This window comes from Neolamprologus multifasciatus, chromosome 2, assembly GCF_963576455.1.
Source record: "Neolamprologus multifasciatus chromosome 2, fNeoMul1.2, whole genome shotgun sequence".
Lineage (NCBI taxonomy): Eukaryota > Metazoa > Chordata > Actinopteri > Cichliformes > Cichlidae > Neolamprologus > Neolamprologus multifasciatus.
The window spans coordinates 17,132,595-17,142,772 of record NC_140440.1 but is presented as its reverse complement, the minus strand read 5'-3'; the positions used below and the strand labels follow the sequence as shown (position 1 = coordinate 17,142,772).

Genomic DNA, 10,178 nt, shown 5'->3' with positions numbered 1-10,178 from the left:
CTCTCATGTTAGAAGTACATGGAGATGAGATTACATCTAGGACAGAGGCAGGTGACTTTTGAGGACCTGTGAGCGAATGTAATTCAGCTTTGGAAAGGATGCACGAGGGCCTTCTTGACAAAATGAATCTATAGTGGTGGTGGTGTGTCTGTTGTGTGTGGTGTGGAGGGGGTGTTTCTGCTGACAGGAGTGTGGGAGGCTAAAGGTCGTTACAGTTTTGAGAAAGCAAGTGCAGAAGACCACGGACCATGAAGCGGACCATGAGGTGATGTGTGACTGGACCATGACCTGCTTAGAGGGCCCACAGTCCCTGAATCAAATGACTTGGGAGCAAATTTCAAGAGGAAAAAGTATTTTAATCCAAGCAGAACAAGACCAGACAGGCAACACTATTACAGCAGGGGGCAACAACAAACTGCACCTGACTGAGGCTTCAAATCCCTTGGACAGGGACAAAAGGTCACAAACAGAACAGATGGCACATCGCGTTATTAATTTACTTTTATGTATCTGTTGTTTTTCAGAGAGTGGAAAATCCTGTCCTGCTTTTTCCCTTCTCCTGTCAGCAGCAGTCATCCACTGGACCGTACAGTCAGGAGAGATGTTCTTTCTATCAATCTTTGTTTCCCTCTCTGCTCCATACGAACATCCTGTGGCTGGTTCAGCCCCCCCATCCTAATGTAATAAGCACATGTAGTGTGCTTATTAAGCTACTTCTCTCAGTGGTATTGTTTCTTTCTTTAAACTCTGCATCCATCATCTAAACTTCTTGTTCTGTCACTTTTTGTTTTGTCCTCGTGACTGGTAAAACCTCTGACCTCAGCCAGTTCTTTTTCCTTCCTTGGTCATACTCACACTTAGGAAACGTCTCTTGTTCTGCTTTGTGTCTCCTGGCCCTCGATCCAAGTTTTCTCCAGCATTAGAGGCTTTAAAATAACTACGATTGAAGAGATTGGACGCATGCCACTGTACATCTTATTTGTCACTTAAATACCAATATGATCCACTATTTAATCCTCTTTCTACTCAGAGAAATGCTGAAGATGTTGCTTCTGCAATGTTAAAGAACCTAGACTATATTAGAATAATAGAGGATGTAAAACCGGACTTCTTAACAGGGTGATTATAATTTTGAATTTCAGACCGACTCCCTTCAGAACGCTATTACCAGAAGGGCTCATTTCTAATGCGCTCAATGATGCATCCCTAATTTATCTGACAGAACATTTTAAATCCATTTTATTAGTGAATTCAGCAGAGTTAAAATCCAATCACCCAGTGCACAAATCAGCACAACAAATACAACACAGAGAGTACTGAAAGAGAGTAAATACAGATTTTCAAATATAATGAATCAGTAAAGACAAAAGAAAGACATCAAGATGCTTTAACTGTGTCGCTGGGGCCCTCAGGGTTTAGCCCCTTTAGACAGTGCTGTCCTGATTCAGTGCAATAAAATGATAGATGGCTAATTTGTGTGCAGCTGCTTCTGATTTTATTAATACCTGGGAATCTAATTTGCATGTTTTGAATAAAATCCTACTTTCAGGTGCTCCCTTATTCACAGGGTGTCACCAGAGCAGGGAGCTCACATGCTTTGAATTGGCAGATTCTTACAGTGGATGCTCTCCCTGACACATCCCCAAAAGAACCTCCTCCACTAATCAAGAAACTTTTGCTTGTTAGGTCAATGTGTAAGCCACTATTATCTAGACAGTGAATACGGGTTAATAAAGGTGTCCATGCATGACAGATTCACTCTGACTACATACAAAACAAGTCCATCTGAACAGAGCTGTGCAGACACACATAGGTCATAACACCTATAACCAGTGAAAATATATCTTCACATCCTTCTGATATGCTTAGTTTGCTAAAACATTTCTTTATCCAACAGAAGCATCTGTTAGCTTAACTTCATGTGAGGACAGTCACTTTTATACATCCAATTAAATATAACTTAATAATACTTAACAACGTATCGTCTCACTGGTGGAATCTTCCCTTTTTGTTCAGTTTTAGCATTTCTTTCTCTGAAGCATCAGAAACTGAGGAGAAAAGCCTGCCTGGGATTTTATACAGGAATGCTCAGAACCCACTGAGAGACCCCCCAAGGAAGATGGTGGTCTGAGAGGCACGTTTCAGACGCCATATCTATGTGTACACATGTTTATGTTAAATGCCTCCAATAAACTACAAATGGCATCAGCAGATAGTAAAATTTCCCCAAATTTGCAAAAAGTGATTTTGACATTCCTTTACATGGTACGCTGCTCTCCTTCAGTCATTTGGTTGACACAGTTGATGCTGATAATGTTTAGAGCATCTGAAGCTCAGACATCTGTCCAGACAAATGCATTGTTCAAATCTTGGTTGTAAATGATCACATGGGTGTTGACATTGGCAGATGCTCAGGCAGCTTATCAATATAACTACTGCACTTAAAAAGTGGTATCGACTCGTCTCTACTTTATATTACTGTAGATCCATCAGATTAGATGTCTTTATGCAGTATAATAATATATCCAGTATTGTGCATGCTGGCTCACTATCCTGCTGTCAAGGTGCGCTGGGATGCTTGAAAAGACAGAGCCATTGTTAGTAATACCTGTCCTGTTCCTGTTATGACAGGTCCCAGTGTCTCCTCTGAATATTAACATCGCAGCCAGTGTGTCTGCTTGGTCTGTCTGAATGTTGCAATATCTGATCTGTACAATGGGTGCTTTTGGTAAATTACTATGTAACCAGTGTGTGTTGTTAATCAAAGACATTGTTTGATCTGCTGCACATTTTCTTTTAACTGTTGCTGCACTTACATGAGTATTAAAAATACTCATATGTGAGCAGATCTGACATGTAAGTGTATCTTAGACCAACCACACCCTCACTGGAGAGCAGTGACTGCAAACTACAAAAGCGAGAAGAATGTGGCAACAATTCGCTTGTTCTGACTGACACAACAGCTCAGAATCCTTATGGCATGTAGTTCTAATATTGTTTTGCCACAAAACAAATATATAATTTATGTAAATATGTAATTTATATTGGTAGAATAAATGACGCCCTGAGCAATGACATCGAAATGAAAACATTTATAGCTGTCTTTTCTCTATAAATAGCACTTAAGTCTTGGCAGGATATTTTCAGTTGTCACTTTAGTGTGTCTGATGGAACCAGTACCTCAGATGTATTGTTTATCAGGCTACATGATGGGTTATGTTTCACTCATACTATACATGTAATTGCGGCCTGAGGTGCATTTTAAACTTTAAGTCCATTTTTTGTTTTTCTTTCTTTTCAGCTACAACCTAGTTATGTGTTGGCTTCTGCCAAAACATGGGTGACTCACACTTAAAGTATCTTGAGCAGGAACCTATTAAGAGCAGCAATTGACCCTGCTACTTATTCGCTCTAGTAACAGATAAACATCTGGTAAGAAGCTGTTGACCACGCTGTCAAGGATGAAAGAAAGTGTAAGAGCAACAGGCCGGACTTTTTTGCATAAAAATTAACATAAACCCAATAATTTGAAAAGGTTGGTTCATAAACAAATTAACAATCATTCTTCTTCTTGCTTCCTCCACTTCCGTACCATTGATTCATTAATGTTGAATTCTCTCGCAGCTGCTGTATTCCCATGTGGATGGATTATCTCAGTTGTTCTCCTGACTGAAGCTTGGTCCGTTTACAGCAACCTGCCATGCGATTGCATTTGTCCCTAACCATCAGGAACCCTCACGTTAACTTTTATCGAGTAAAAAAGTTAGCGTTCATCTTCCAGCTTCACTGTGCTAATGTTATGCTAACATAGCTGTGCGATCACGGAGCACATCATTATATACCAGCTAGCCCAACTTCAGTAACCCTACAAACATCACTGCTGTTTAGTTTTCTGTCTTCATTTATGTTGCAAGTGATAGCAGAGCTGTACGTTTGAATTCTTTCAGAAATCTCTCCGTCAGAACATGCTATATCATGTTTAGGTGGAACCTAGCGAGTTAACTTCCTGCTAACTTCTAACTCTGTTAAATTTAATAAATTCTGTTTTCATGGATGCCTGGATGTTAAACTTAATTGTTACACCTGGTAAAGCAGCAACGCTGATCATTTTATTACAGATTAAAGAATTTAGACAGTTTGTAACTCTCAGTGATGCCGCAGTGTTCGTTTGACTTTAGGACCTGAAGCTGACGGAGTTTAGGACCCAGATTCCTCCGCGAGGCTCCTTACTACAGTAGCCGTAATGCTCCAACAATCCATCAAGCAGTGTGACTTCATAGCTTTTTTTTAATGTGTACCACATAAAATCGGTTCGAGGTCAGTAAGCACAACCAGAATTCATACATAAGGCGCACTGTAGATTTTTGAGAAAATTAAAGGATTTTAAGTGCGCCTTATAGTGCGGAAAATATGGTAATAACATGACTGGATTTAACCTAGAAAACAGTTTAGGATCGCGCAGGTATATAATAACAGGACATTTTTATTTAGTTCATATGTGTGCTGCATCCTGGCACACCTATACCCATGTCTCCCTAGCCTTTTTGTTAGACTCCATCTGAATGCAAGACACATGTCCCTGCCAGGTGGACAGGCTGCTTCAATCTGCTGGCCAACAGAGTGTACACAACACAGGGCAGGTGTGTCATCTCTCTGTGTACCCAGCAATGAACCCCCCTGTTGTGCTTGTGGCCGGTGTTTGTAGAGACTGCGACAGGTTGAAATTGGTGCGTGAGTATGTGATGCCAACTGTGACTCATCCAATTGTCCCTCTAACACTGGTGTAGCCTTAACTTGTTTGTTTCCGTGGTTCACAGGCTATCCTAGGCAACCTTGGAAGAACGTGACTTGAAAGCAGCACCAGCACTTCATATGGAAAAACCAACTACTAGGATTCAGTGTAAACTGATATAACATCACCACGTTTTTATGGAGTAATGCATTTATTTGCTGCTATGAAAACATCAAAGCATAAAATACACATAAGCACATTATATTATACAATATATTACTGGTTAAAATAAGGACGTATGAGATAATATGAACTCTGCCCTTGAAAGTACCTCCCCATTAGATTATCGTATAGCTCATAAAGTATGACTATATCTCTCTGCCATGAACACCTGCAGGCAGTCTCAGGTTTATAGTGGTTAAACTGACAGCATTAAAAATTAACCAGCAAAATACAATATTTCTTCTGTATGTTTCTCATACTCTCAGTTCACATTGGAGGAAGATATAAATTCCTCCTGTCTTGAGGTTGGAGCTCCGGAGAATGAATTCTCCCTACTGAATGTAAAGAAAGCCCACTTAGGGCCATTTCCTCCTCAGTCAATAAATATGGAGCTATAATGAAATATGTTGTACAGTACATGTGCAATTTGTAACAGACCAATCTCTTCTTAGCCTATAGAAAACAGAAGTTCCAGGAATATGTCAATTAGAAATGAGAAAACCTTACCTTACTGTATGTCCTGTTCAAGACCAACTTCTCATGACCACTATTGCTAGATCTTAGTGTCCCGTTCTCTTGCTTTACACTTGGACAAAGTTGCTGAGAGGGAAATCAGGTGAGTAGGGTGGGTGGTAAGTAAAAGTATCGCATGATGACACGTGTCATAGTCAAGGTAGTTCCCACTAGACGTTCTCCCTGAGACACCACAGAACATTACACCCACATTAACAGTCTTACCCCGGCTGATGAATTCATGGTGCACACCCCTGTGGAAGCCTTGCAGGAACACCCAAGATAATGAACATCAAAAAGAGACACATTTAAGTCAGATAAGACTTTAATCTTGCAAGCTCTTACTTCAGCAAGATGTGTTTAGTCTTGCTTAGCACTAACATTATAAACACAGAGTAATGAAATTAGTAACAAAGAAACTCATGTCTTGATCTAAATACATTGGGACTGGAGAAAGATCAATGAGGACCTTTACATAAACTACCTTTTGGTGATCTTAACTACATATATAAAAGTGAAACCAGACATTTAATATCATTTTTCTAGTCAAGCTTAGGTAGTAACTTATTTACTTTGATAAGGTGACACAGAACCATTCAGATGATGCAAATTTTACTATGCAAATGTCAGGGTCTGTAAGTAAATGTTTGTTGTGTTAGTTTTTCAGTTAGATCCAGGAAAAAATAAGTAAAAAGAAGCCCATTTACAAGAATAACAGTGCTAAAAGCTGGCAACCCTACAAGTAACAGGTGAAGCAAAATTAGCAGAATGCAGTAATACAAGGAGAACTAAACTTTCCTGATTGTCCTGAATCACTTCATTTTGAGTTTCCATTAGCTGCTGATTAAAAACATTTGAATTTTGCACGTCAAATTCAGTCAGTCATGCATTGCCTTCTGATCACATATTGCAAAATAAAACACCATTATATCATCTCCTGCTGCAGCCTCAGTCTCCATGTTGTTACCTTTTTCCAACAGATCTCTGTTGTGTTTTATGTACTCCATGCTTGATGCATTATAGACCTTGTCTGTAATGCAGAATTGAACTGTAGCTGTGGTGTAAACCAAACTTTTCCTCTGAGCCTCACATCTAATGTTCGAGGTCATAAAACAAAAGTTCCTGCTGCAGTGTGTGTATGTATGTTTGTATAAGTGATACAGAGAGAAAGGCAGGGTGATTGCATGTGTCACCCGGGTCAAATATATTTTCTTTTCCTCCCCTGTGTAGGCTGGGGACTCTCAGCACACACCAGCTTCATCTCCCGCCGTGAGTGTTTGTGTCAGGACCGGTGCAGATGTCCGCTGTGTATTTGAATCAGTCACAGCACACTGCCTCCCAATACAGCTGAAAATCCCCTCTCATGGCCCGCTGACGAAAACAGCCCATTTGGACAGAAAGATCACACACCAGGGACTGTAAAATAGCTGCTGTCTCTGGCTTTTTTTTCTGAGAATACCATCGGCCCATCATCTTTTTATTAGGTGACTCTAAAATGAAAGGCAAAGACAGCCACATGGATTTCAGGAACATCAATTCCCCAGAGTCTTGGCGTCTAATACCACTTATCACATTCTAAAATCTATAAATATAGAATATAATATTAATGAATCTGAGGATAAACGACTTTAACCAAACTTTCACTTTTAACAGGCCTTTTACTGCATACAGCAGTGAGCTCACTGTACGACAGACTGGAGGTGTAGCCCACCTCTCGCCCAATGGCAGCAGGAATCCCCCCATGGATGGATGGAAACACACTTCTCTCCTACTTGTCTTTAACTAATTTTACATTTTTAAACACTGCGATCAAAATACTAGCATTCTGTAAAGCCTGTTAATGGAAGTGAATGATTTTTATATATTTTATATTTTTATAACAATATACTGTCAGGAAACAACAGAAGATGATCTTGCAGTTCCCAGTTTGACCACATGGCACTGGAGTACTGTTCCAATGCCTATAATTGGGCATAGTGATACTGCAGTGTGTGTCACAGAAACACTACAGAGCTGTGAGCGGTTAGAGATTTAGTCAATAGTCAAACATCAATAATAAAAACAAAAAACAAAACAAAAAATACCTTTCAAACCAGCGTGATTCAAATTCCAGCCTAATACCCGGTACTGCAGTAAAAGTGCCTGAATGTTACATTTCCTGCTGTGCTGTGAAACACCAATCACAGAGCATTTACTTTCAGAGTTTAAAGGTTAATAAATATATCAAAATGACCCGGATCTGTAACGTGTTGTACAGATTCATGGACTACGACGCGGTGAATGACAGTCAAGAGCGGATCTTTTCATGCGGGAGTGTGGCTGCTTCCTTCAGCGCGTCACAGCAGCAGCTCCGTTACTTTCAAAGACAACAAACCGTGTGCTTCAGAGACACCGTTCACAACTGCTCAGTGTCGCATGCAGCAGTGTGATTCTAATGGTGCTCTGAATATGACCAAATAAACGAGAAATGAATCAATATATTTCATTTAAAAAAAAAAAAAAGAATCCGGCAGAGGCAGGATTGCATAGACCAGTGGAAACAAAATTTCCCAGTGAAACCTGGCAAAACTACACGCTGCTCACACAATTTATTTGCATTTCTACTTTCACATTCTTAATGCCTAGAGCTAGCTAACATTTGTGCCTTAAATAACAGATTCCTCACTAGCATGAACTATTTTTTGTACATGGTATAGATCTATTATAGTTAACTAGCATTCGTTAGGGCCACGTGGCATAGAAAGCCTTCTTAAATGGGTTTTTTTGTTTTGTTGGTTTTTTTTGCGATGCTGAGACTAACCACAGGAGTAGCAATGGCATAACCAGCTCTTGACACGTGCTTATTATTTCTTCGTGCTTATTACTGATCACACCAGCTAGGCCTTGTGAATAACTTTCAGACTGGTTAAAGACGGCTGCTGAGTACAGGCACCTGCATACTACGCAATTTTGACAGTTTAATAAACTGCAACTCTCAAATTGCCACAATCTGGTTCCAGACTGCCTTAACCTCCTAAGACCCGAACTCTTCCACAGCATGCATTTTTAATTTCTCTTTGATATTTGGGCTGATTGGGACCTGATGAATGTAAAAACAAAGAATCACCAGATTTTTTTTTGTTTCTAAGAAAAATGAGTGCCACATATGAGGATATTTGTGGCAGTATAATGTCCTCGTAAGTGGATGTCAGGCCCTAGTAGAACAAAATGTAGTATTTTTGTCTAGATAACCAAAAGTGTGATATACACACATGTGGACGCCAGGTCCTCGGAGGTTAAAGTCAAGTCAAATTTATTTATATAGCACATTTAAAACAACCACAATTGACCAAGGTGCTGCACATTTAAGATAATCAAAAGAGATTAAAACATAGGAAAACATGATAAAAGTTAAGAAAAAGAATCATAAAATTAGAAGATTTGAAATAAATAAGTAAATAAAATAAGATAAATAAAAGCAGTACAAACTTATTCTGATTTAAAAGCCAAAGAATAAAAGTGGGTTTTCAGATGGGTTTTGAAAGTGTTGGGGAGGTCCTGATGTGAAGGGCCAGTTTGTTCCACAGAGTAGGAGCCGTCCCAGCAAAGGCCTGATCTCCTCTGTGCATTAATCTGGACCTCGGGACAGCCACGAGCATTTGATCCGCAGACCTCAGAAATCTTGCAGGAGTGTACAAACTTAAAGTTCACACCCATCAAATCCACCTTTAAAATCCTCTCACACTGTGAGAGAACCAAAGATATGAAACATGAAATTTGTGACCTTCTATACTTCAGTTTGATAGGTTGTATTGACGACAGGCAATAATGAAGGCCAGAAAAACACAACTTCTTAAGCTGCCACACGAGGCAAAAATGAGCCAACTTCAAACTACTGCAAAGTTGAGATCATGCATGATAATTTTTTTGTTTTAATTGTTTTCATTTATGCTATTCAGTTCACAAACAAAAAGACTGAAAGATAAATAAAAAAATGTCCGTTGTTGTTTGTGGTTGGTGGCAGTCTTTGAGCTACGCCGGACTGATTGCCTCCTGATAAACAGAACGTTTGGATTTAATAGAGATAAAAGACAAGGATGAAGGGGTGTAAATGGGGTCTTTTTTCATCATGGTTCCTACTAAGGACCAATGCCAGTCCTCATAATTACTCTGCATACACATATACGCGTGCACACCAACACACAGCCCAACTCGGCCATTACATCCACCTGCCAGGCCAAGGCCAATTAAGCTGGCACTCTCTTTTGGCCTTAACTAAACTCTCGTGCACGTTGACAAAGACACGCATTCTCCCTCAAACACAGCACACGCTCTCTCTCGCTGCTCACACTCCCTCTGACAGGGACAGATGGTCATATGTGTAGCTGATAAGGAAAGGTAGGCACAGTCTTTCCTTTGAAAGAGCTCAATGAAGATTGATAGAAGCACTTAACAAAACCCGCACACATGCACGCACACTTACATTAATAGTCAGGCTCTTGAGAACTCTTCAGCGTGTGTCTTTGCAGGAAGTCTGCAGAACATAGCAAACTTCAAACCGACTGGAACATTATTTGGTGTCATCATTACTGAACTTCTGCTTGAATGGTTTTAGGCTTCTGCAGGGGGAAGAGATTGAAAGAGTAAAAGAACTACTGCTGTAAGGTAGTATTAACCTCATTTTTAGCTCCATATTTTCATTCCTGCCTTTGCATGAGTGGATTTGCACAAT

At 39.9% G+C, this 10,178-nt stretch overlaps 1 long non-coding RNA gene across 1 annotated transcript; it reads right to left on the bottom strand.

Annotated features, from left to right (window-relative positions):
- Positions 1 to 794: 794 nt before the first annotated feature.
- Positions 795 to 9,209, bottom strand: LOC146524161 (uncharacterized). Its single transcript, XR_014875617.1, has 2 exons — positions 5,693 to 9,209; positions 795 to 5,554 (listed from the first exon to the last, which is right to left on the bottom strand). It is a non-coding gene; the product is annotated as an uncharacterized LOC146524161 (long non-coding RNA).
- Positions 9,210 to 10,178: the final 969 nt, after the last annotated feature.